At 33.5% G+C, this 25,178-nt stretch overlaps 1 non-coding gene and 1 pseudogene across 1 annotated transcript; both read right to left on the bottom strand.

The window, feature by feature from the left end:
- Positions 1-9,377: 9,377 nt before the first annotated feature.
- LOC110201171 (large ribosomal subunit protein eL24 pseudogene) lies at positions 9,378-17,918 on the bottom strand (annotated as a pseudogene).
- LOC144454153 (U6atac minor spliceosomal RNA) lies at positions 17,777-17,904 on the bottom strand. Its single transcript, XR_013486659.1, has one exon. It is a non-coding gene; the product is annotated as a U6atac minor spliceosomal RNA (small nuclear RNA).
- Positions 17,919-25,178: the final 7,260 nt, after the last annotated feature.

The raw sequence follows: 25,178 nt of genomic DNA on the forward strand, positions 1-25,178 counted from the left end.
AGGACTCAAATTCTAGAATACTTTTTTTTTTTCAGAAAAACATCCTGCAAATGTTAGAGGTTCCTCCAATGCCTTAGTGAGAACTATTGAGTTTTTTTTAAGATTTCTAAAATAACAAGCATATTGTTATATAAATCTGCCTCCAACTCTGTCTCTCTCTTATCTATGTCTCTTATCCTCTCATCTCTCTTTCCTTCTTTTGCATAATGTGGCTTTCATTTATTTCTTGGCAAAAAAAATGTTGTTTTAATAGATTCACAGCATTAAAAATCAGTCAGTTATACAGAAGAGAAATGATTCAACCAAAGTCAGTCTGAAAATCGTACTTTAAGTCATCTGAATGGCTCTAAGAATGAGATTTTGTTGGCTCATTGCAATAGCAGTCCTTTGCTATGTTTTATTTTAAATATGTAATAACACGCATTTAATAGTAAGAAACATACTGAATGTGGCTTCACATTTAGACATGTAGACATGCGATTTAATAATTTACTCACTGGATGAGAAAATACATTGGGATACTTCACTGCTTCTGCAGAACATGACAAAATGATGACTACTTTTCTTCTTGGCTAGCCCTAGTTCAGTGATACAGGTTTGAGAATACAATCTCATGAAAAACATGATGACTATAAACTACAAGAAAATAAAATAACTTAGGATAATGTCAGGTGTGTTGTGAAGCTCAAATAAAGCAATAGATGTAAGCACTTTGCAAACCTTAAAGTGCTAAATGTTGTTGTTGTCATTGCTATCAAATTATAGGCACCAGGATTTCTGTCTCATGATGACTTCATTCGTTGGTCCTTTACTGCACTTTTGCTGAACTCAAGTAATATTTATAGATCAATACAAAGGTCTGCTGATAAATGTTTCACAACTAGACTATGTGGGAAGAAAATGAACACAGTATTTTAAACTTAATCCATATTATTAACATTATATTAAATCTAAATAATTAGCAAAACAATAAATCAAGTCCTGATTTGTAGGGATTAACAATTTCTGAGGTATAAATGCTCACAGTGAAATTTTCACAATCAGCTGGAGTAAGCAGGTCAGAGATGTCTCTGGTACACTACTGGATGTGTTTTAAAATGAAACAATTTGGATAAAAAAAAACCCCTCTCCATCACCTCATTCAGAACAGCAATGGACACCTTAAATAATATAGGCTGAGGTAATATGAGTAATATAGGCGTATTGAGTAATATAGCTCTGAGCAATGGCAATACTTTTGAACTTCCAATACCAAATTCTCTATGTAAAGTCTTTTATGTCATGAACAGGAAGGAAATCAAACAAATGATAATTCCAAGAATATTCTCCCTGTCCACTTAAAGTAGCATATCCTACATGAATTAGATGTAACTTCTACCATAACTTTCACCTGAAATGAAGTCTTTTTTTTTTCATTGTGGTGTCTTAGAAATAGGATTTTCAAGAGTAGTCGTTAAAATGTTTGTGTCACACACAAGGTTGATAGGTCAAATGTTTCACCTATATCTACTAAAATCCTAATTTCTGCCGTTATGAGATAGAAGTAAATACTTATTTCTCTACCTTTGGTAATTTTTTTGAGAAATCAGTCTTAAGAAATAAAACAATGGAGCAATAGGAAAAGCTATCTCAGTTATACTCTTGTTGGAAAATTCATTTTGTAATTCTGCAAATTGCCCTAGGCATTGGGGATACAAGGTCAAAAACACAAAGAGTTCTTATCAGTAAAAAAGTTTATATTCTATTGGAGGAGAGTATATAATTAAGTTTAAATAAATATAAAACATAAATATAATGTAATTTCAGGAGGCAAGGGAAGTGAACCATTAGCAATTAGAGGGGTCAAGAAAGGCCTACTGTGCATTGTTTAAGTTGAACTCACCTTAGAAAGAAGGTGGTAATTCTATGAGACAAAAGTGAAGAGGAATTCCATTGCAGACAGGGAGAATAACCTGTGCAAAGGGAGAGAGTAAGATTAGAAATAGAATGCTGTGTACAAGATAAGCATTTAGGCCAATTTGGCAGGAAAATTGGGTGCAGGAAGAAGAATTATTACTATGATAACACCATCCTTTTAAAATATTTATATTACTTTAAAAGTGTATTGTTTACTGCCTGACTTGACTTGAAGGTGTATTATGTTTGAATGCAACAACAAAACTGTAGTTAAAGCCAGTCTTCTAAAAGATGTGGTCTGAAGAAATATTGATACCAGAACGTTCTATTTTGACAGTTATAGTTCATAACACTTGTAAATGGGTTATATTGGAGATTTATATTCTCTCTTTCTGCTATATTTGTAACAGTAAAGATCAATGCATTCCTCTAAAGAGACAAAAGGTATATATTTTCGGTACCAGCTCCCAAACAGCAGCTCACACTTGTGCCATTTACATAGAATTTATCTCAGAACAATGTTGTACTTCAAGTAGTGCACATATTAATTTCTCTGATTTACCATTGAAGAAAAAATAATTAACTTCATATAATATATACATGAACTAATATATACATGTATGAGTTTATAGGTACATGTATGTATGTGTATACATATACACAGAAGTTGTTTTTTTTAATCAAATCCATCTACTCAGGGTCCAAGATTAATAATTAGAAAAGAAAAATGAAGGAATGAAGGGAAGAAGTGAGGAAGGAAGAAAAAAAGAGTGGAGTAAAGAAAGGGAAGGAAGGAAAGGAAGAAGGGAGGAAGACAGAGAGAGAAAGAGAGAAAAAAGGAGGGAGGGAGACATCCATAGGATAGAAGGATGAACTTTTTCACTCTGACCCAACTAAGGACAAACTTAAGCTCTGAATGAAAATTTATATGACCAGATGAAGTTATAAGATGATATCTTCTTATGGTGCATTGAATTGGGGGCAGTTTGAAACCATGTATGTGTGTATGGGGGTGTGTGGAGATATTTTAAATACTGTTACTGAAGTGTCTGCCAGATGATCAAAGTATCTTTGTTGCCATATACATTTTAAAAACAATCTAACAACCAATTTATTTTTAATGACTCAAAGTATATTCATAGAAAACTTTTTATAGAAGAATGAATACCAAGTAATGACTTATATGAGGTCAAAGGACACATCTTAAAGTGTGTGACAAGTTAGAAGAATGATTCCATTCTGCCTCACAAAGACTACATGAAGGAGTTCCAGGGCTGAAACAAGATGGCAGAGTAAAGGAAGCAATCAGCTTAGGTTTCCCAACATTCCCTGCCAAACAACTTTAAAATAACACCTCAAATTAATTCTGGAGTGGTGAGCAAATAAAATGTGAGAGTGAGAAACTCTTTCAGCCCAAGACAACTTAAGAGGTTAGAAAGAGATCTGTGACGCAGAGGTAGATGAAAGATTAATGGTGGGGCAAGGTGGTGGCAATAGAAGCAGTAGCAATTTCAGGAACTCTCAAGTCAGAGACATGGAACCTGGTAAAAAAGAAGTTACAGGAGACCCCTGTGCTAACACTGGAAGCAGCAGTAGACACTGCATGGCAACTCCATTGTCTGTACCCAGTTCTGGGTCACAATTCAAAAGCAAAAAGGAGAACCTTTAGTCAAGAAAGAGTGACAACCTTGAGGGGCAAATGTTTGGCAACTTTTTTGCCTATACCTACTTCTGGGTCATAATTCAAGGGTAGAGAGGAGAACTTTCACCCATGAGGGAGCAGAAGCATTGATATATAGGAATGTATTTAGTGAGAAGAAAATAGTATAGATGGAAATGCACAATTAGTAATCATAACTGTGAATGGGAATGGAAATAAAACCTATGGTGATAGCAATATAAATAAAAAACAGAATTCAATAATATATTGTTTACAAGAAACATGCTTTAAACATAGAAGCACACACAGAGTTGAAATAAGTGGCTTGAAGATAATTTTTATGCTTTAGTTGAGGTAAAAAGAAGCACAGGTAGCAATCATGACATTAAACAAAGTAAAAGCAAAAATAAGCACAATTAAAAGGTATAATCAGGGAAACTAGACCTTACTAAAAGAAAACATACACAATGAAGTATTATCAACATTAAATATAAATGCACAAAATGGCATAACATCCAAATTCTTTTTTTTTGCTTTAAATAGCATCTGATTTTTTTCCAAAAATTACATATCAAGAAAAAATTTAGCGTGATTTTTTTTACAAGATTTTGAGTTCCACAATTTTCTCCCTGTCTCCCTCTCCTCCCCTCTTCTGAAAATGGTAGGCAGTTTGATATTGGTTATAAATATACACATATATATATATATATATATATATATATACATATATATATATAGTGTGTGTATATGTATGTATGTATGTATATATATGTGCTATAAAGGAAAATATATTTCTGTATTCATCATAGTTGTGGTAGAAGAAACAGATCAGAGGAAAAATAAAACATGAGAAATAATAAAGTAAGTGAAAAAAATGTTTCAATCTGAATTCAGAGCATATCAGTTCTTTATCTGGGTATGGATAGCATTTTCACACAGCTAGTTCTGGCATCCTTTATGCATAGAGCTTCCCTCAATATTCCCCAAATGAGATGACAATTACTGTGGCTAGGACCAAGGCTACCTCCCAACCCAGCTAGCTCCAGAACTCACCACTGGCTGTTTCAGCAGAACTAGTCTAGAGGTGTTTACACCTCACAGGGATCAATTTGTTTCTCCAGGAGGCCCTCTGTTCTGCCCCAACTCTTGTTTATTTTTATCATTCTACATTTGCTCTGATGAGCTACTTTGTCTTTTTTTTGGGGGGGGGTGGGGAGAAGTCTGGAGAGCTTGAAATTTTTGACCTACTCCTCCATCTTCCCAGAATCTTCCCCTCCTTGGTCTTTCTTTTCTTTTTATTTTGTGATCTCTTTCCTTAGGTGATTGCTGGATGCTTTCCATGCCTATTTTTCTCTCTGGTTCCAGGACATCTGGGTAGTTTTCCTTCATAATTTCTTGAAAAATTCTGTCCAGCTTCTCCTTTTGATTATGGCATTCAAGTAATCCAGTGATCTGATGTTGTCCCTCCTGGATCTATTTTCCAGGTCAGTTTTTTTTTTCCCTCCCTCATAAGGTATTTTAAATATTCTTCCATTTTTTCTCCCTTTGGAATTTATTTGATTGATTTTTGATGTCTCATAGAGTCATTAACTTCCAGTTGCCGAATTCTAACTTTTAAGGTGTGCTCCTCAGTTAGCTTTTGTACATTCTTTTCCATTTGGCCAATTCTACTTTTTAAGCAGTTTTCCAAACTATTGCCTCTTTTTTTTCTTAATTATCTTTAATCACTCTCATTTCTTTTCTCATTTTTTTCTATCTCTCTTATACAATTTTTAAGCTCCTTTTTTGAACACTTCCATGAGTTCTTTCTCATTTTTCTTTGAGTTTTGCCCAAAGGTGTTTTGACATTGCTGTTCTCTTCCGAGTTTGTGTCTTGGTCTTCCCTGTCACTGTAATAATTTTTTATGGCCAGATTCTTTCTAGTTGTTATTTTTTGCTAATTTTTTTTCTTTATATTGCTTTTAAATATGATCTCTATTCCCAGGGTGAAAATTGATCTGTGTCAGGCTTCTTGTACCAATAACTGCAGGCCCTAGCTCTTTACCTAGTGCTGTGCTGATGTTGCCCTGAGGACCCTGGGTGGCTATTGTGTCTGAATCTTTGCTGAGGGAGTGAAGTGGGGGGGGGTCATTGGCACTGCTGGAGGCTGTAGAGGGCCTGGCAGCTTACCTATTGCTAAGCTGGGGTCCTGGTGGTGGTGTCAAACATGTGCTGAGGCCAGGTGGGGTTTTTCTGTGCTTCCCAGGCCTACAGTGAAGCACACAAAAGTCTGCCCCTGGAGGATATCTGTTTGCCCTGGGCTGCACTGAAGCATGTGGTGGCTCTCAAAACCAGAATCTGCTTTTTCCCCTGGATTTGCTAAGGCACATGGGGGTTCCTGGCCTTGGCATTTGCCTGTTCCACTGGACTGGAGCTCAGGCTCTCCTGATGGTTTCCTAAGGTGGGGCTTGCTGCTGGCTTGCCAGGATGCTCCCTGTCCAAACTGTGTTTCCCTTTTATCTTAGTGAGATGAACCTTACTTGATGATCCTTTAAGTTTCTCTTCTACCCCCACCTTCATGCTGCCTCAGCTTTTCCAGGATTTGTTCTAGGGCACTATTTAATTGTTGCTGGGAGTTGAATATGGGAGAGCTACAACAATTTCCTGCTTACTCTACCATCTTCACTACTGGTAGAGCATCCAGATTCTTAAAGGAAAAATTAAATGAATTATAGGATGACATAGGCAGTAAATATATACTGGTGGGGGACTTCAATTTTCCTTTTCAGAGTTAGATAAATTTAACCATAAAAAAATAAGAAACAAGTCAAGGAGATGAATAGGATCTTAGAAAAGTTAGCTATGATAGACGTCTGGAAAAAACTAAATGGGAAAAGAAAGGTGTGTACCTTTTTCTCAACTGCACATGACACCGTTACAAAAAATCCAAATGTATTAGGGCAAAAAATCTCACAATAAAATGCACAAAGGCAGAAATATTAAGTGCATCATTTTCAGACCATAGTGTAATGAAATTTATATTCAATAAATAACCATGGAGGCATAGAGTAAAAATTAATTGAAAGCTAAATAATCTAATCGAAGAGAATGAGTGGGTCAAAGAACAAATCATAGAAATAATAAACAATTATGTTAAAGAGAATGACAACAGTGAGACAACAGAGAAAAATGTGAGAGGTGGTGCCAAAGCAGTACAGAGGGAAAAATTTATATCTCTACATGCATACATCAATGAAATAGGGAAAAGAGAAGATCAATACATTAGACATGCAAAAAAAAAACTAGAAAAAGAACAAATTAAAAATACCTAATTAAGTACCAAAATAGAAAACATGAAAACCAAAGGAAAGAACAATAAAATTGAAGATAAAAAAATTGAAGTAAAAAGTCTGAGCTGGTTTTATGGAAAAAAAAAAAAGATAAATCTTTGGTTACTGTGGTTAAAAAAAAGAAAGCCAAAATACCATTTTGAGCAATGAAAAGGGTAAATGTACCACCAATGAAGATGAAATTGAAATATTTATTAGGAGTTATATTGCCCAATTGCATGCCAGTAAACCTGACAATCTGAGTGAAATGGATGAATATTTATAAATCCATAACCTGACCACATTAAAAGAAGAGGAAATAAAGTACTTAAATAAACAATCTTAGAAATTGGGCAAGTCATCAATGGATCCTAAGAAAGGATCACCAGGATCAGATAAAGTTTTTTTTAATCTTAATATTGATTTATTTTAAATATTCTTGCTTTTTATTTTGAATTCTTAATTCTGTCCCTCCTAACCAACCCATCTGTGAGATGAGCATTCCCTCAATTTTTAATTCTTTCCCACAACAAAAAGGGCTGATTATACATATGTATATACACACATATATGTATATGCATATATATACACATATGTATGTATATACATATATATATATGTATATATATATATATATATATATATATATATATATGTATATATATATTATATATATATATATATATATATATATATATATATATATTGAGAGAGAGAGAGAGAGTTTCTTTTTTCCTTTTACTTTGATCCCTTTCAAATACAGACCTAGTAATATTATTGCTGAGTCAAAGGGTATGCAGATTTATAACATTTTGTGCATAGTTCCAAATTATTTAGTACTCCATTAGTATATTTTTTTCCTTCAACCCCTTCTGCATTTGTTTTTAACGATAAGTGTGAGTCAGTACATTAGATTTGTTTTTAATATGCCTTATTCTAATCAATAGTGATTTAGAGAATTTTTATGACTATTGATGGCTTTGATTCCTTCTGAAAACTTCCTGTTTATATCCCTTGACTATTTGTGAATTAGTAAATGGCTGTTATTTTTACAAATTTGAGTCAGTTCTATACTCAGTCTGTATTTTGGAAATGAAATTTGCTATAGATTTTTATATTACTTCATTGTCTATGGTATCTATGAGCAAAATATAATTTTCCTGAGTATCTCTTTTAATTAGGTTTATTTTTCTTTTACTTTGAGATCGTGTTTGTTACCTCTGCCTTTTTTTTTTAATTTAGCTAAAGCACATTAGATTCTACCTAGCCCTTTAGTTTAATGCCATGTGAGTCTTTCTATTTTAAGTGCATGTTTTGGAAACAACATATTTTGGATTCTGGCTTCTAATCCATTTTGCTATCTACTTGTGTTTTATGGGTGTGCTCATTCCATTCACATTCACAGTTATGATTACTAACTGCTTTCCCGTCCATTGCATGTTCTTCTGTTTCTTCTTCTTTCTCTTTTTATCTTGTCTCTCCTCAAAAGTTTATTTTCCTTCTAACCACTGCCTCCCTTATTCTGCCCTCCTTTTAATCATCTCCACCTTTCTCCTTACTTTCCTATTTCCCTCTTGGATAAGTTACATTTCTATACTCAACTGAGAGAAAGAGCAAGTGTGTGTGTGTGTGTGTGTGTGTGTGTGTGTGTGTGTGTGTGTATGTGTATGTGTGTGTGTGTATTCTTCCTTCTTTGAACCAATGTCAATTAGAGTGAGCTTCAAGCATTGCCCACCACTTCCCAGTTTTTCCCTCCGTTGTAAAAGCTTTTCCATAAATGACCTTTTTATGTGAAAAAAAATTCCCATTCTACATCTTCTTTCCCCCATCTCTTAGCGCATCCCTCTTTCTCACCCCTTGATATTTTTTGATAGATCATCTAATTTATTCACTCATATCCATGCCTTCTGTCTATGTAAACTCCTTTTACCTGCCTTAATAATGATAAAATTCTTAGGAGTTACAAATACCATCTTTCCATATAGGAATGTAAAAAAGTATAATTTTTTGAGACCCTCATGATTACTCTTTTAGGTTTACCTTTTTTTATTCCCTTGTAGGATTATACTCAGTTTTGCTGGGTGGGTTATTTTTTGGCAGTAATCCTACCTCCTTTACTTTCCTGAATAAATTTCAAATTTTTATTCCTTTAATGTGGAAGCCACTAAATCTTATGTGATCCTGACTGCGGCTCAACAATATTTGAATTATTTCTTTCTGGCTGCTTGAAGTATTTTACCTTTTATCTTGGAGCTCTGGAATTTGGTTATAACATTCCTGAAAGTTTTTATTATGGCTAGTGATAGGTGGATTTATTCAATTTTTGTGTACCTTCTGAGTTTAAACTACCAAGTGGATTGTCCTTTGATAATTTCTTTATAATATTTAGGGTTTGATCATGTATGTACTTGACGTACTCAAATTCTTAAATTACCTCTCCTTGATCTATTTTCTAGGTCAGTTACTTCTTTTTGCTTCCAATTTTATTTTACTTAATCCAATTTAGTGGACAATTAACGTTTTCCACCAACTCTGGGTGCAGAAACTTTCACAGGCTTCAGAAATTTTTGTTTAGGTGCAGCCTTTGTAGTATCCTTAGCAGCAGATGCAGCTATCTTCTTAGTTGCTTGCTTAGCCTTTTTTCCTTGCCTGGCAGCCCTGATAGCTTACTCTCATTGGGCCTTGTGAATTTCAGGTTTCTGGCTCCTCTTGGCCATTATATCAGCAAGAGAAGCTCCAGCGATAGCCCTCTGGAATTTAACAGCCCAATGAGTTCTTTTCTTTTGAATCTCTTCTGACTATCCCTTCTTCTGTTTTCTTCTATAAAGGACAGTTCAACTGATTTGCCAGGGGTTCCTCTCTGAAAAGAGTGCGGACTCACATTTTTGCATTCAAAAATTGGAAAACCTTCCCGTCCATGTGGGCTGAGCGTCTCCAGTGACCCAGGTAGATCTTGTACCCACTGAAGCTGCACATCTCTGCCTTTATGGCTTCAAACAGAAGGAAGATGGAGAAGAGGAAGAGCAGTTATTTTTCTGATCAGATATTTCACATTTTCCTCTATTTTTTTTCATTTGTTCTACCTTGTGTTAATGTTTCTTAATGTATCATTAAGTTACTAGCTTCCATTCACCCAATTCAAATTTTAAGGGATTATTTTCTTCAAACTTAGTACCTCTTTTTCCATTTGGCCAATTCTCTTTTTAAGGAGTTCTTTTCTTTAGTTAATTTTTGTACCTCCTTTTCCTTTTTGCCAATTCTGCTTCTTAAGAAGTTCTTTTCTTCACTGAATTTGTATACCTCTTTTTACCATTTGACCAATTCTGTTTTACAGTGTTATTTTCTTCATTATTTTTGTGCTTCTTTTACCATGCTGTTAATTCTCTTTTCATAATTTTCTTGTATCACCCTCATTTTTTTCCCATTTTTTCTATCACTTATCTCTCTCTACCATTCATCTTCTTCCATGAAATTTTGTTTGGTTTCATTCCAATAAGCTTTTTTCTTTGAGGGTTTTTTTTCAGCTGTTTTCACATTCTCATATTCTTCTGAGTTCATGCCTTAGTCTTCCCTGCCACCAAGTAGCTTTTCATGGTCAAATTGTTATTTTTTTATTGTTTTTTTTCTTTGCTTGTTTTTCTAACCACTTTTCTTTTACTTTGACCTTTATGTTAAAGTTGAACTTTGTCAACCTGGCAGTGGAGAGGCACTGTTCCAAGCTTCGTGCTTTTTTGTGCTATTCTTCTAAGAGCTAGTTTTGGGGGGTCTACAAATTTTTGATGCTTCCAAGGTGAGGTGAACTTGGGAGACCTATGATCACCATTCTCTTGCTCTGAGCCGTGATTTTTACCCAGGAAGGGCCTCCTGTCCCCTGAAGCCACATGTGCTAGCGTTCCTCTTTGCTTTGCAACTAAAAGCAGGGGCACTTCTCCCTTGTGACTGACCCACAGTGCTCATTTCTGTTACACAGCTGCAGACCAGAACTGCCTATGGACAACACGTTGCCAATCAGTGCTAGACATATTCAGTTACAGCAAAGAGTCCCCTCTAACCTTTTTCTGACCAGTTATCTGACTTTCATATTGTTTCTGGACTGAGAGCTTCTGAAGCTGCAATTACTTTGGCCAGTGTTGCTGCGGCAACACATGTGGGCACATCACAGGCCTCCACCCTGGTGTCACAAATTTCTCCTGCTGACCCCTGGTGTTTTCCTAAGATGGAAAAATGTCTCACCCTGACTTTTTTTTTAGCTCTGCCATTCAAAAATTTGATTCAAGTCATTATTTTAAAATATTTTGGATGGGAATGTTAAGAGAAATCACCTGGGCTACCTCTAATCCACTATCTTACCAGATGGTTTTGCAAATGAATTCTACTAAACATTTTAGGAACAATTATTCCCAATACTATATCAGTTATCTTAAGAAATACATCAAGAAGGAATACCACCAAATTCCTTTAATGACACAAATATGTTTGATATCCAAATCAGAGAAAACAATAATAGAGGGGGAAAACTATAGAATAATTCCTTTAATGAATACAGCTGTAAAATTGTTAAGTAAAATATTTGCAAAGAGATCACAGATATATCACAAAGATCATACACTATGACAACGTAAGATGTATACCAGGGATACAGGGCTGGTTCAATATTAGGAGAACTATAAGCATAACTGACCATATCAATAAGAAAAAATAACGAAAATTAGATAATTATCTCAATACATGTAGGAAAAGCCTTTGACAAAATACAACATCAATTTTTATTAAAAAAAACCACTAGAAAGTATAGGAATAAATGAAGCCTTTTTAAAAATGATAAGTAGATTCTAACTAAAATCATCAACAATGGGGATAAGCAGGAAGCCTTCTCAGTAAGATGAAGGATGAAGTAAGGATGTCCCATTATGATCAATTTTATTCAATATTAGGTTAGAAATACCAGCTATAGAAATAAGACAAGAAAAAGAAATGGAAGGAATTAGAATTGGCAATGAAGAAATAAATCTATCACTTTTTGTAGCTGATATGAAGATATATTTAAGTCAACTAAAAAACTAGTTGAAACAATTAACCACTACAAAGTGGCAGGATATAAAATAAACTCATTATCAGCTTTCTTTTCTTTCTTTTATTTTTAATTTATGGGATAAAACAAGCATTTTAATAACATAGCACGATAAAAAAGAAGATTGCACACGACACTACAAATCTACTATGCACAACTTGATATTCCTTTTAAATAACACCACAATTGTCATGTAAATTTCTTTTCTTTCTTTCCTCCTACTTCCCCCCTTCATCCCTAGAGATAGATACTACGCACAAATAGGTGTGTGTTTGTGTACGCATGTATATATAAATAAATGTGTGTGTACATACATGCACACATATATGAAATTGTTTCATACATGCTTTTATTTATCAATTGTTTCTCTGGATACAGATAGCATCTTTCCTCATATGTCCTTTATGGTGAATTTGAGAATTTATAATAGGCAAAATAACTTGTTTGCTCAAAGTTGTTCTTAAAACAATATTTTTGTTACTATATATGATGTTCTTTTGCTTCTGTTCATTTCACACTTCATTATTTCATGCAAGTCTTTCCATGTTTTTTTTCTAAATCATTGAGCTCATCATGTCTTATAGCAAAGTAGTATTCCATCTTAATCATATACCACAACTTGTTTAACCATTCCCCAGCTGATGGGCATCCCTGAAATTTCTTTCCATCCATCTATCTATCTATCTATCTATCTATCTATCTATCTATCTATCTATCTATCTATCTATCTATTTAATCTATCTATCTATCTATCCATTTATCTATCTAACCAACAACATCTAATAGGAACAGTTAGAAAGAGAAAGTCTATTATAATAATTGCTTGGGAATTTACCTACTAAGACAAACCCAAGAATTCTATGAACGTAATTACAAAATAGTTTTCACAGAAATAAAAATATACCTAAATATTTGGAGGAACATTAAGTGCTCATGAGTAGGCTGAGACAATATGACAAAAGGAACATTCTACCTAAGTTAATATACTTATTGAGTGCCATACCAATCAAAGCATTATTTTATGTAACTAGTGAAAAAAAATAAAATTCATCTAAAGAGGAAAAGGTGAACAATATAAGGAGAATCAAAGAAAAAACTATAACAAATGTGAAAGAAGTGACACACGGTACATAGTAGTAAATGACCATCGCTATCTAGTGTTTAATAACTCCCACAATTCCAGCTTTTGGAGTAAAAATTCAACTTTTGACAAAAATTGCTGGGAAAACTGAAACTCAGTTTGGCAGAAACTGAACTGAACAATTTCTCATACCATATGCCAAAATATGGTCAAAGTGGATAAGTTATTTAGATATGAGTAATAATATTAAAAGTAAATTAGAGGAGCATGGAACAATGTATTTGTCAGATCTTTGGATAAGAACAGCTTATGACCAAACAAGACATAAAGTTATGAGAAGTAAAATGGATCATATTAGTTATATGAAATTAAAAGTTTTGCACAAACAAAATTAATGCAACCAAAGTTAGAAGGATAGCAGAAAACTGTGTGGGGGAATTTTACAGGAAGAATCTCTGATCAAGGCCTCACCTCTTAAATATACAGAAAACTGAGCCAGTTTTATAAAAATAAGATCCATTTCTCAGTTGATGAATGTTCAAAATACATGAGCAGGAAGTTTTCAGAAAAAAAAAATTAAATTTATCAATAGTCACATAAAAAAATGTTCAAATCAATACTTATTAGAGAAATACAAATTAAAACAACTTAAAATTATCGTATCATACTGATCAGATTGTCCAACATGACAGAGAAAGAAAATGAAAAATGTTGGAAGGAATGTGGAAAAATTTAGATACTAATACACAGTTGGTAGAGTTGTGAACCAGTCCAACCACTCTGGAGAACAATTTTGACTGCACCTAAAGGGCTATAAAACTGTGCATACCCTTGGCCCAGAAATAGAGTTACCAGGTCTATGTCACAAAGACATAAAAGAAAACAGAAAAAAAGGTCTTATTTAAATAATGATGTTCATAGAAACTCTGTGTGCGTGTGTGTGTGTGTGTGTGTGTGTGTGTGTGTGTGTGTGTTGGCAAAGAATTGGAAATCAGTGACATAACTGTCAGTTGGAGAATGGCTGAACAAAGTATGGTATGTGATTATGATGGAATACTATTGTGCTATAACAAATGATGAGTAGTATGGCTTAAGAAGAACAAATCAAAACCTTGGAAGTCTTATATGAACTTATGCAACGTGTAGTAAACATTGCCAGAGCATAATACGGAGCATAGATTATTGTAAGGATGATTAACTGCAAAAGACTCTGCTTTTCTTTTTAAGTCAATGATACAAGACAATTCCAAAGTACCGAGGATGAAAAATGCTATCTACCTTCAGGGAGAAAACTAATGAACTCTGAATGAAGATTTAAACATCGTTTTTAAATTTTTTTTCTTTTTTGTCTGTTTCCTTTTGTAACATGGATAATATTGGAATATGATTTGCATGATTTCACATGTATAATTAATACCAAACTTCATGTTTTCTTAAGCATGGAGGGCAGTAGAGAAGGATAGAATCTGGAGCTCAATTTTTGAAAAAAAATTAAATTTATTATATGTAATTGGGAAATAGGTATATGTATATATGTATATGCATATTTATATGTGTACATATGTGTGTATATGTGTGTGACTACATAAGTCATTAGATCATTCTAAAGGGATCTTTTTTATACAGTTTAAGTCCATACGCTTGCCAGGAAAAATGGAATGATCTATAAATACATTACTTTCATGTGATTAATAATGCTCATAGTAACTATATGGAACAAACATTGCCAAAACTAAAATACCAAATTAGTTGATAGGCTTGGTTATTTAGATTCTGAAATGGTGATTAGGGTAACTATCAAGTGGACCTAATGAGTTTAGTTGTAATCAAAACACCTAATGTAATAAAATATTATTGTGTTTGTTGCAATACTTGTAAGGTGAATTTATTGCATGGGTATTCTGTTTTTCAGGCCTGATACTGGTGTATTCTTTCTGAAAGACTTCATTTAATCACTTGATAAGTAGCTTTTAAGTATTCCAATTATATAACTCCAACACATAAATCAATCAAAACTAGCGTGATGATCAGCTACTTCCCATCTACTTCTCCTGATTTTCTTTAATTCATTATTTGTTCAGTCAAAATTGTTTTCTCCTACTCAACTTCATTTTACCCATGTTTGTAGTATTTAATCATTACTGTATTTTACTTTTTATTTGTACTACTACCATAGCATTTTTCACAGCTCAGTCAATAAAGGTGCATTGTCTTCACCTTAAAATTTAATTCTTATCTTTTTCCAACCAAAGTCACTTATCTCTAGTTCTGCCATCATAAATATCCGAAGTTATTTCAGTATGAATAGTAAACATTTTTTAGTATAATTTAATTTCTCATTTGCAGTCTGGAGTTTAATTTCTTCAAGACTTCCAGGGATTTCACCTACTTCTAAGTCTCAAATTTAGCTTTCAAGGAGCCTGATGATACAGCTCAGAAACTTGGGACATGGAAATTCTAAGATCAAGAATGATTTTATATGGTTTAGATACTCTTCCATTAATCAAAGATTTATCTTCATACGTGATTGATAGCTTTAGTTTCTTAATGTAATTCTTCCCTAGTTAATATCTGCTATCTGGGATCTTTCCTCTAATCTTTCTGTCTTTGGTTTATAACTTCCTATTTCACTGAAGTATATTAAATAATATATAGTCAATAAAAATAATATAAGTAATATATAATATAGGAAAGTCATTTCTCTATAGGGCAATTCCCCCCCCCTCCTTTGGAAGAATTCAAATCCTTAAACTCATTCCTACCAACAATAATCTAGAAAATTCCTTAAATAGCAATGCATGGGTGTTTAGATTCTTTATAGGATATATAATTGTTTCATTCCCTTCCCTCTTAGCTGTTTAGCCTAAATATAAGTGATCTAAACTTTATTTTTTTTACCTTCAATCAGTGAGCTATAATTTCTTTAATGAAGCATAAAGAAAAGGTTCAACATGCTTATTTCAAATAGTTCACTGAATTTCACACATTCTTTAATCTCAAACTATTTTAAATCTAGCTAGAAATTTAAATCCAAAAGTAAATTAAAATTTTCTTTTTAAAACGTAAATGTAATTATAAGTGAATTTGGAAACTGCTCTGACTTTAGTTAACACTTCTCTTTTTTTCAATTTGGAGATTTAAATCATAGCTGTTATTGAGTTTAATTGCTGTAGTTATTTAGGAGAATAATGTAATAGCAAAGGATCTTGGAACCAATATAACCTTTTGGAAACCATAGGAAAAAATAATGTGTAACTCATGTCAAGTTCCTTGGACACATCACTGCCCCATCTTAATATCTCTGTTCAAGCTCCCTCCATCCTTAGAATACATTCTCCTTTCACTTCTGCCACTTAGAATCTTTAGCTTACTTCAATTTTAACTCGAGTTTCATCTCCAATAGGAAGGAATAATGTGTACGACAGTATATTCTAGGCTGCACCTTGAGTCATATAACAACTTGCTCCATCCCAGGGGAATACTAATACACTTCTCCCTATATTTATTTGCAAGCAATAGGGAGGAGGTATAAGTGTGAATCAACGGAATAGGATTTACTTGAAACTGCAGTACAACTGAAGAGTCAGGAGGGCCTTTTAAAGCACTGCTTCTGAAAGATCTGGACATCATTTCTGTAGTCAGTATGAGACATAGGGAGAATATTTAGATGCTATCTAGAGGTTTTGAGAGAAAAGCACCAAATAATCATATCACTGATAGGCCTAGGAAGTGGTGAGGGACATTGAGGATCCTATGAGAATCATGAAAAAACTGATATCAATAATATCTTTAGAGATAAAAGATTACAAGGCAGGGCAATCATAACTCTGAAGGCACCTAAGCATTAAGCACCAAGAAATTCTGAAGAAGAGAGGAAGATTTAGGGAATATCCAGACACAAGTTCACAGATCTGTCAGCTATACCATATGGGGAAAAAAAGAACCAGTATAATCATGTTTACCTTTGTGCCCAACATCACCAAGGGGTACAGAAATGTGTCATTCTTCACAGCATATAAAGGAAATGGATAAGTTATTAAAAGGAAATTTCAGTTATTTTAAATTTCACAAACACCCATTCTGAGGACTGTTGTGACGGTCTCTGAATTACTTTCCTTGCTTCCAGTCTTTCTTCTCTTCAATCCATCTTCCATATATCTGCCAAAATAATCTTTTAAGGCAAATATCTGACCATCACTTCTATTTAATCTTCAGTAGCTCCCTATTTTTTTAAAATGAAATTCAAAATCCTTAGCTTAATACTTGCAAACTTCTGTAAATGTCATTTTCATTCTTACATTTCTATACATAAATGAATTAATTAATGAACAAGATATTGATTAATTGTTTACTATGTTCAAAGCACTATGCAAAGTGCTGGATATACACATAGAAAATACAAATGTACAAATACTTAAGACAGACCTTGTTCACAAGGACACACATTCCGATGTGGGAGACAATACAAGTGGAAGTTTTCAGCCACACGTCAGATGAAAATGTTTCATGGTCCTTTTGACATAGTGAAAAATCAGATGTTAATTTTTTTGCTTTAATTTCATTTCTTCTAATAAAATCATATCAGTTTCTAATGTTGAACAATTTTACAAGGACTCCTGTATTAAGAACTTTCTTTCTGAAGACCTAAGTCCCTGGTCATTACACATTTAGGAGCAAATATCAGGTGACATCTCCTCACAAGTTGCTTCCAAGGATGATGACTAAAAGCACCAGAAAATTGACAGCTATTCCTGAGGTTCTTAAATTCAGGGTTAGATGCCACAGAGGAGGTGGCAATGTTTTACCTGCATACATGTTGTAAAGGCCACTAGGATCTTTTCCATTCTTACCAACGGGAATGCTAACCTTCTCTTCTTGCCTATAACATGTGAGATGCTCCATTCTAAATGTTCATACAAACTATTTGTGCCCAACCTATGGTAAGGGCTTCTGAGCTCATACTGGTTTGAATAGCCACAGATGGATACACTGTAGATTGACCCAAACATAGGAAAGCCATTTTGATTCTCTTCAAGTATGAAGAACAACAAGCCAGGTTCAGTGTACTGAGATGGCAATATTAGAAGCTAAGGGGCAATGATTGTCAAGGTGGCCATAATGATTTGATGTGCTTGGTGCCTGTTTTATCTTTCCCTCATAGTGACCTTCTGCTTTCATTAGGCTGGCTTAACTACCCAGTACATGATATTTCATTAGCAGTGGATGGGGTTAGCTGGCCCTTTCTCCATTGGAGTTGCTTCTGCAGGTGACAGCTGTGAGATGAGACTGTTGATCTGGAGGATGTTGCCACTCCCATGGCTCCTGGGCTAATCTGTCCGTAGCTATTTATCTGAAGTTGTAACTGGGGACAATGAGGAAGTTTAGCACCTAAACAGTGGTATTTTTTTCCTTAATGATTGCTAGTGTATTTTGGCTGGAAGTAAATCTGTTGGGTTAGGAGATGCTACAATTCCAAAAGCTCTTGATTTTAGGATTGAATTGTCTCCATTAGGGAGCGAGGGGAGAAGGTAGTCAACACTTCGGTGGTGATTTGACTGCCGTGGAAAGTGATTTCCCCATCTCTCCTGAGTGCCTTGAAGCTTTAGGTAAGCTGTCTTGTACAGCTACATGTGGGACAATTGCTTGGCAATAGTGCTTATCTCATAGACTTTTGTTTCATACAATCTGCATTTTATTTCAAACTGACCTCTAGTATTTACTACCCCCACCCCAAATCAGCAATGAATTTCCTATCTCGGTGCCTTTCAACAATTTGTTACTCCCCCATGCTGATCTTTTCCTCTAGAACTTAGAGTCATTAGCTTTGTTCAAGGTTCAATGGTGATACTCCCTTCTATGGTAATCCTTTCCTGGTCCCCTAGTTGTTATCATTCTCTCCTTCAAATGTATTGCATTTTCTAATATTTGTAAATTCTACATATTTCCAGTAGAATGCAATCTCTTTAAGGACAAGGCATTTTTAAAAATATAAATATTGCCAATGATTGTCAAAATTCTATGAATACAATAGGTACTTAATAAAAGTTTGTAAAATTGAAGTTTATGTGCTATATTGTCTTATACTGGTAAGCATAAAAAAAATGAAAGAACCTTTGAATGAGGAATTTATTAGTTTATTTGACCCCACTTAGAGTCTTGATAAGCTAGTATGGGAAATACTTAAAATACCTATCCTCATGATACACAGAAACAAATGAGAAAATTGACAAGGAGAGCTAAGCTATTATTCATTTTTTCTATACAGTATAAGCTACCATTTGTCTCATTTTCTGATACCTTTTTTTCAGAAAATAATATTATGGAAATTTAATACTTAGTATTACTTACTGAAAAACTTCAATATATGTATTCTGGACATGATATTTTCAATTCTACATTTCTTCAACATCACTTATATCCCTCCACCACTTTTCATTCTACTCAAATTATGACCATCTCACTTCAGGTACTCGTCATCTCTCACCTGAACTCTCTCAAGAGCCTCATTATTGATTGCTTCCCTATTTCCAGTATCTCTGCTTTTCCAACAGTCTTCTACACAACTGCCAAACTAATATTCCTAAGATAAAGAAAGAATTGTCTGTGCCATGCTCTTACCCAAAACTACTAAGTATCTTCTTATCTTTACAATAAATTACAAACTGCTCAGAGTAGCTTGTCTTCCACAATATAACTTCCACTTTGTTTCAAGTCTTATTTCACATTTTTCTCTCTCGTAGAAAGCATATTAAAGACAAACTTGCATAATATCTCTTCCCAAAAATTATCTTTCTTTGCTCAGGATAACCTTGATTCCTGAAATTAATTCTATATTCTTCTCAATCTTTTAGCATATTTTATCACTAAAATTTTCAGTTGTGGCAACTTAAAGAAGGATTCTCTACACCAATGCTATCACACAGATTTGCAAGTGATCATGTCAATGCTAATCATTAATATGATATTTTAAAGCAAAAAGAAATCTTCTAACTGAATATTGGTGTTTTCAGTATTTCCTGTAAAGGCTCAGCCAGTTGCTTTTCAAGTTCAAATTCACTAATCACCAAAAATATCCCATTTTATTTTTGTACTGCAGCACAATAACTCAATAATATACATGATAATTTTTCATAGTAGCACTATATATAGATTGTTCAATTTTGTAAGTAAAGAATTATAGCCAACTCCTTTCAATTGACATATGTCTTATTTCTTTCTTTTCCTGTATTTTTGCATCATAAGTTTATTTCAGGCAGATCAGGCTATGGCTATCGTATAAAATATAGTTGTTGTTCAGCAATAATAGTCATTATGGTAATGTTATAATTTATCTTTTTTCTGTCTGCCAGGTTCTTTCCCAGCACTAAGGACAGGAAAAAAAATTCCAATCAATGTTTCTAAAAACATCTGCATATTGGTCTCTCTTGACAGGACTTTTTACATTCACTTGAAAGTTTAAGCACAATTTTTTTTCAGATAATAGATCTTAAGCAATTAACTTCTACGGGTAGTCAATTGAGGCATTTTATTACACATAATAAAAAATGCTAGCTAATATTTCCAAGCTGTTTTTCATTAATTGCATCATGGAGCTCTTTTAAGTTTTATGTGATCTAAATATCTGTGAAAGTCCTTTGAAATCATTAAATATTAGCATTTGTGATAGACATTTTTAAGTTTCCAAAAGTGAATGTTTCCGAGCAAACTCAGATTTAGCAAGATATCATGATATATGGAATAGAGCAAAAGCAATCCTTATAGGGAAATTATTTTCATAAAAGAGGGAAAAAAAACAGAGCATGTATTAATTGAATATTCAGTTTAATTTAAAACGGAAGACAAATCTCCAAATAAAAATAAAAGTATACATTTTGAAACCGAATGTGAAATAAACAGAATTGATTTTTTTAAAAATTGAATTGAAAAATAAATACCTGGTTTTTAAAGAGTTAATAAAGATAGTGATAAGTTAATTTCATTGAAATAGGGATGCAACATACCAAATTTAAAAAAAATGAGAAGGAAATCATTATACCTGATGAAAAAAAATCAAGAAAATTATCAGAAGACATGATACTTACAAATTCTGAAACAGATCATTCATTCTTTTGATTTGGGATTCCATGAAATAATATAGGTAGAAAATCATCTAATTATCCCCATCCTGTATGCCTTGTCCTTTTTTTAAAATGAATCTTCATTGTACATGTATGCATGCACATGTGTGTTTATACATGTGTATGTGATAAATGACCTATATTCCAACAAAATGGAAAATCTCAAGGAAATGAACAAAAATATCAAACATAATATAGTTAAAACAAAAGGGGAAGTAGCCAAAATAATTAAATACCCTAAAGAGTAGCTGATAAAAACAATTTTGAGCTGTCATAGTGCAAAATTAAAAAAAACAGAAACAACAACTCCAAGGAAAGATGGATTTATAAGTGACTTTTATAAAATTCAAGTAGGTAATGGTGAAATGAAAACAAAAGAAACAGACTTTGACCTCAAGTCATTCTATAAGCCTGAATGTGAAATGTTGCCCGCAACCAGATTGTACACCGAACGGAGAGGCGTGAAATAACTTATGACTTGGGCCAGGCAGAGTAAAATTACTGACTCCGTTTATTCATCTGAGGGCACAGAATATATAGGGAAGATCTAGCCTAACTTCAAAGAATCCTCCCCTTGAGATACTCCCCAGAACATCTGCTGAGGATGTAACAATCATGAATTTCCTCCTTATCAGGGTTCCTAGATTGGCCTGTAGATTCCAAGGTTTTCCCAGGCACCTAGGTGCCACCTGCATAGAGGAGTAAATACGTAAATCTAAGGTTCAAAGAGAGAGAAGGGATATCTCAGAGACCTCTTTATCAGGAAGGAATTTGGGGAGCCGTACCACTTAATCCCTGAGCCCTTTGGGGTGAAAGCCTGAGCAGAGGTCAAACTCTGCCTTGGATCTTAAACCCTTATCAGACTCTTAAGATCGGCCCTCAACAGTGAAAGTGAGAAGAATTACAGGATGACAACTGGAGATGTAATTATGTAAATAAGTAGAGAAAGAGCAAAGCAATTAATTGAGCAGGCAACCAAAAAAATAAAAGACTAGGAAAAATAACAATTAAAAAAAATTCATCACCAAATTAGAAATTTTGAAAGTCAAAGGAGAGATTAATAAAAGTGAAAGTAAAAAAAAAAATAAGACATATAAAACTAAAAGCTGGTTTAATGGAAAATAATAAGATAAACTATGGATTAATTTGATTTTTAAAAAGGAAAGAAGAAAAACAATTTTCCAATATCAAAATGGAAGATAAATTTACCACCAATGTGGAGGGAATTAAAATAGTTATTAGGAGCTATTTTGCCCAATTATATGCCAATAAATTTGACAATTTAAATTCAATGGATGAATATCTACAATGTGATATATCTCATTTGAAAAACAACTGACCTGAAAAATAGATCCACAAGAAATACCTTTTTAAAAATAGTGGACTACCTGAAAGCCATGATCAAAAAAAGAGTCCAGATATCATCTTTCCAGAAATTATCAAGGGAAAACTGCCCTGATATTCCAGAACCAGAGGGTAAAATAGAAAATGAAAGAATACACAATCATCTCCAGCAAGATATCCCAAAATGAAAACTACCAGGAATATTATCACCAAATTTCAGACCTCACAGATCAAGGAAAGAATACTGCAAACATCCAGAAAGAAACAAATCAAGTATCATGAAGCCACAGGTAGGATAAGACCTAACATCTTCTACATTAATGGGTTGGAGGGCTTAGAATATGATATTACAGAGGGCAAGGAGTTAGGATTACAACCAAGAATCACCTACCCAGCAAAACTTCAGGTGAAATAATGGATATTCAATGAAATAGAGAACTTTGAAGCATTCTTAATGAAAAGATCATAGCTGAATAGAAAATTTGACCTGCAAATACAAGACTTGAAGCATAAAGAGGTAAACAGCACAGGAATCATAAAGGACTTAAGATTAAACTCTTTGCATTCCTGCATGGGAAGATGATACTTGTAACTCATAAGAACTTTCTCATTATTAGGGCAGTTAGAAGAAGTACGTATTGACAGAGGGCACAGGTATCTAAAAAAATAAATTTAAAGAGTGAAAGAAGAATGTCCTTGGAGAAAGGGAAAGGGAGAGTTAGAATGGGGTAAAACATCTAACATAAAAGAGGCAAGAAAAAAGCTTTTACAGTGGAAAGGAAGAGGGGGGAGGTAGGAGGGAGAGAGTGAACCCTACTCTCATCAGAATTAGCTCAAAGAGGGAATAACATACACACTCAATTGGGTATAGAAATCTATGTAACCTTACAGGAAAGTAGAAGAGGAAGATGATAAGAGAAGGTGGGGGGTGATAGAAGGGAAAACAGATTGGTGGAGGGGGTAATCAGAACCAAATATTTTGAGGAGAATGGAATAAAAAGGGAATAGGATGGAGGAAAACACAATTTGCAATAGTAACTATGAAAAAAATTGAAACAAGTTTCTATCATAAAGTCCTCATTTCTCAAACATATAGAAAACTGAGTCAAATTTATAAAAATAAGAAACATTCCCCAACTGAAAAATGAACAAAAGATATGAACAGTTTTCCTATGAAATAATCAAAGCTATCTCTATCCATGTGGAAAATTGCTCTAACTCACTATTGATTGAAAAAATGAAAATTAATACAATTCTGAGTTACTACCTCATACCTGTTACTTGATTAATAGAACAAAAAAGGAAAATGAAAAATGTTTGAGGGCATATGTGAAAAATGAGACAATAATGAATTGTTGGTGGATTTGTGAACTGATTCAACCATTCTATAAATCAGTTTGTAACTGTGCCAAACGGTCTAACAAACTATGCATACACTTTGGCCTAGTGATACCACTATTATGTCTGTATCCCAAAAGAAATTAAAAAAAGAGGAAAAGGATCTATATGTACAAAAATATTTATAGCATCTGTTTTTTGGGGGAATTTGAAATTGAGGGGATGCCCATTAGTTGAAGAATAGTTGAACAAACTGTTGTATATGATTGCTATGGAATACTGCAAGAATGCTGTAAGAAATGATGAGCAGGAGGCTCTCAGAAAAACCTGGAAAAATTTACATGAACTGATGCAAAGTGAAATGTACTGTGCACAAAATAACAGCAATATTGTAGGATGATCAAACTATGAATGACTTAGCTATTCTGAGCAATACAATAATCCAAGAAGACTCTAAAGGATGTATGATGAAAAATGATATCCAGCCTCAGAGAAAGAACTGATAGTGTCTGAATACAGGTTGAAGCATATATTTTTTTTTTAACTTTATTTTCCTTGGGTTTCTTTCACAATGTGACTAATATGGAAATATTTTGCATGACTACACATGCATAACCTATATCAAATTGCTTACCTTCTCAATGATAGAGGAGTAGGGAGGGAGAAAGGAAGATAAACTGGAACTCAAAGTTTTAAAAACATGTTAAAAATTGTTTTAAAATGTAACTGGGAAAATAAAATGCTAAATAAGTAAAAGAAATTAAAAGTAGACAACGTTAAATACTTGAGAATCTAACTACTTAGACAAACACAGGAACTATATGAACACTACTGCAAAACACTTCACACAAATAAAGTCAGATCTAAACCACTGGAAAAATATTAATTGCTCAAAGGTACACTGAACTAATATAATAAAAATGACAATTCTACCTGTATTAATCTATTTATTCAGTGTCATACCAAACTACCACAAATATTTCATAGAGATAAAATAAATAACAACAAAATTCATCTGGAAGAAAAAAAGATCAAAGATATCAAGGTAATTAATGGAAAAAATGCAAAGTAAGGTGTTCTAGATGTACCAGATTTCAAACTAGATTACAAAGCAGTAATTATCAAAATGATCTGGTGCTGGCTAAGAAATAGAATGGTTAATCAGTGGAATACATTAGGTACAAATTACATTACACTAAATGACCACAGTAACCTAGTATATCACAAACCAAAAGATCTATGCTTTTGGGACAAAAATTCATTGTTTGTCAACAACTGCTGGGAAATCTGGAAATCAGTATATCTGAAACCAGGAATAGACAAATGTCTTATACAGTACACTAAGATAAAGTCAAAATGAGTA

Source organism: Phascolarctos cinereus, unplaced genomic scaffold (assembly GCF_003287225.1).
Source record: "Phascolarctos cinereus isolate Bilbo 61053 unplaced genomic scaffold, phaCin_HiC Scaffold_4;HRSCAF=312, whole genome shotgun sequence".
Taxonomy (NCBI): domain Eukaryota; kingdom Metazoa; phylum Chordata; class Mammalia; order Diprotodontia; family Phascolarctidae; genus Phascolarctos; species Phascolarctos cinereus.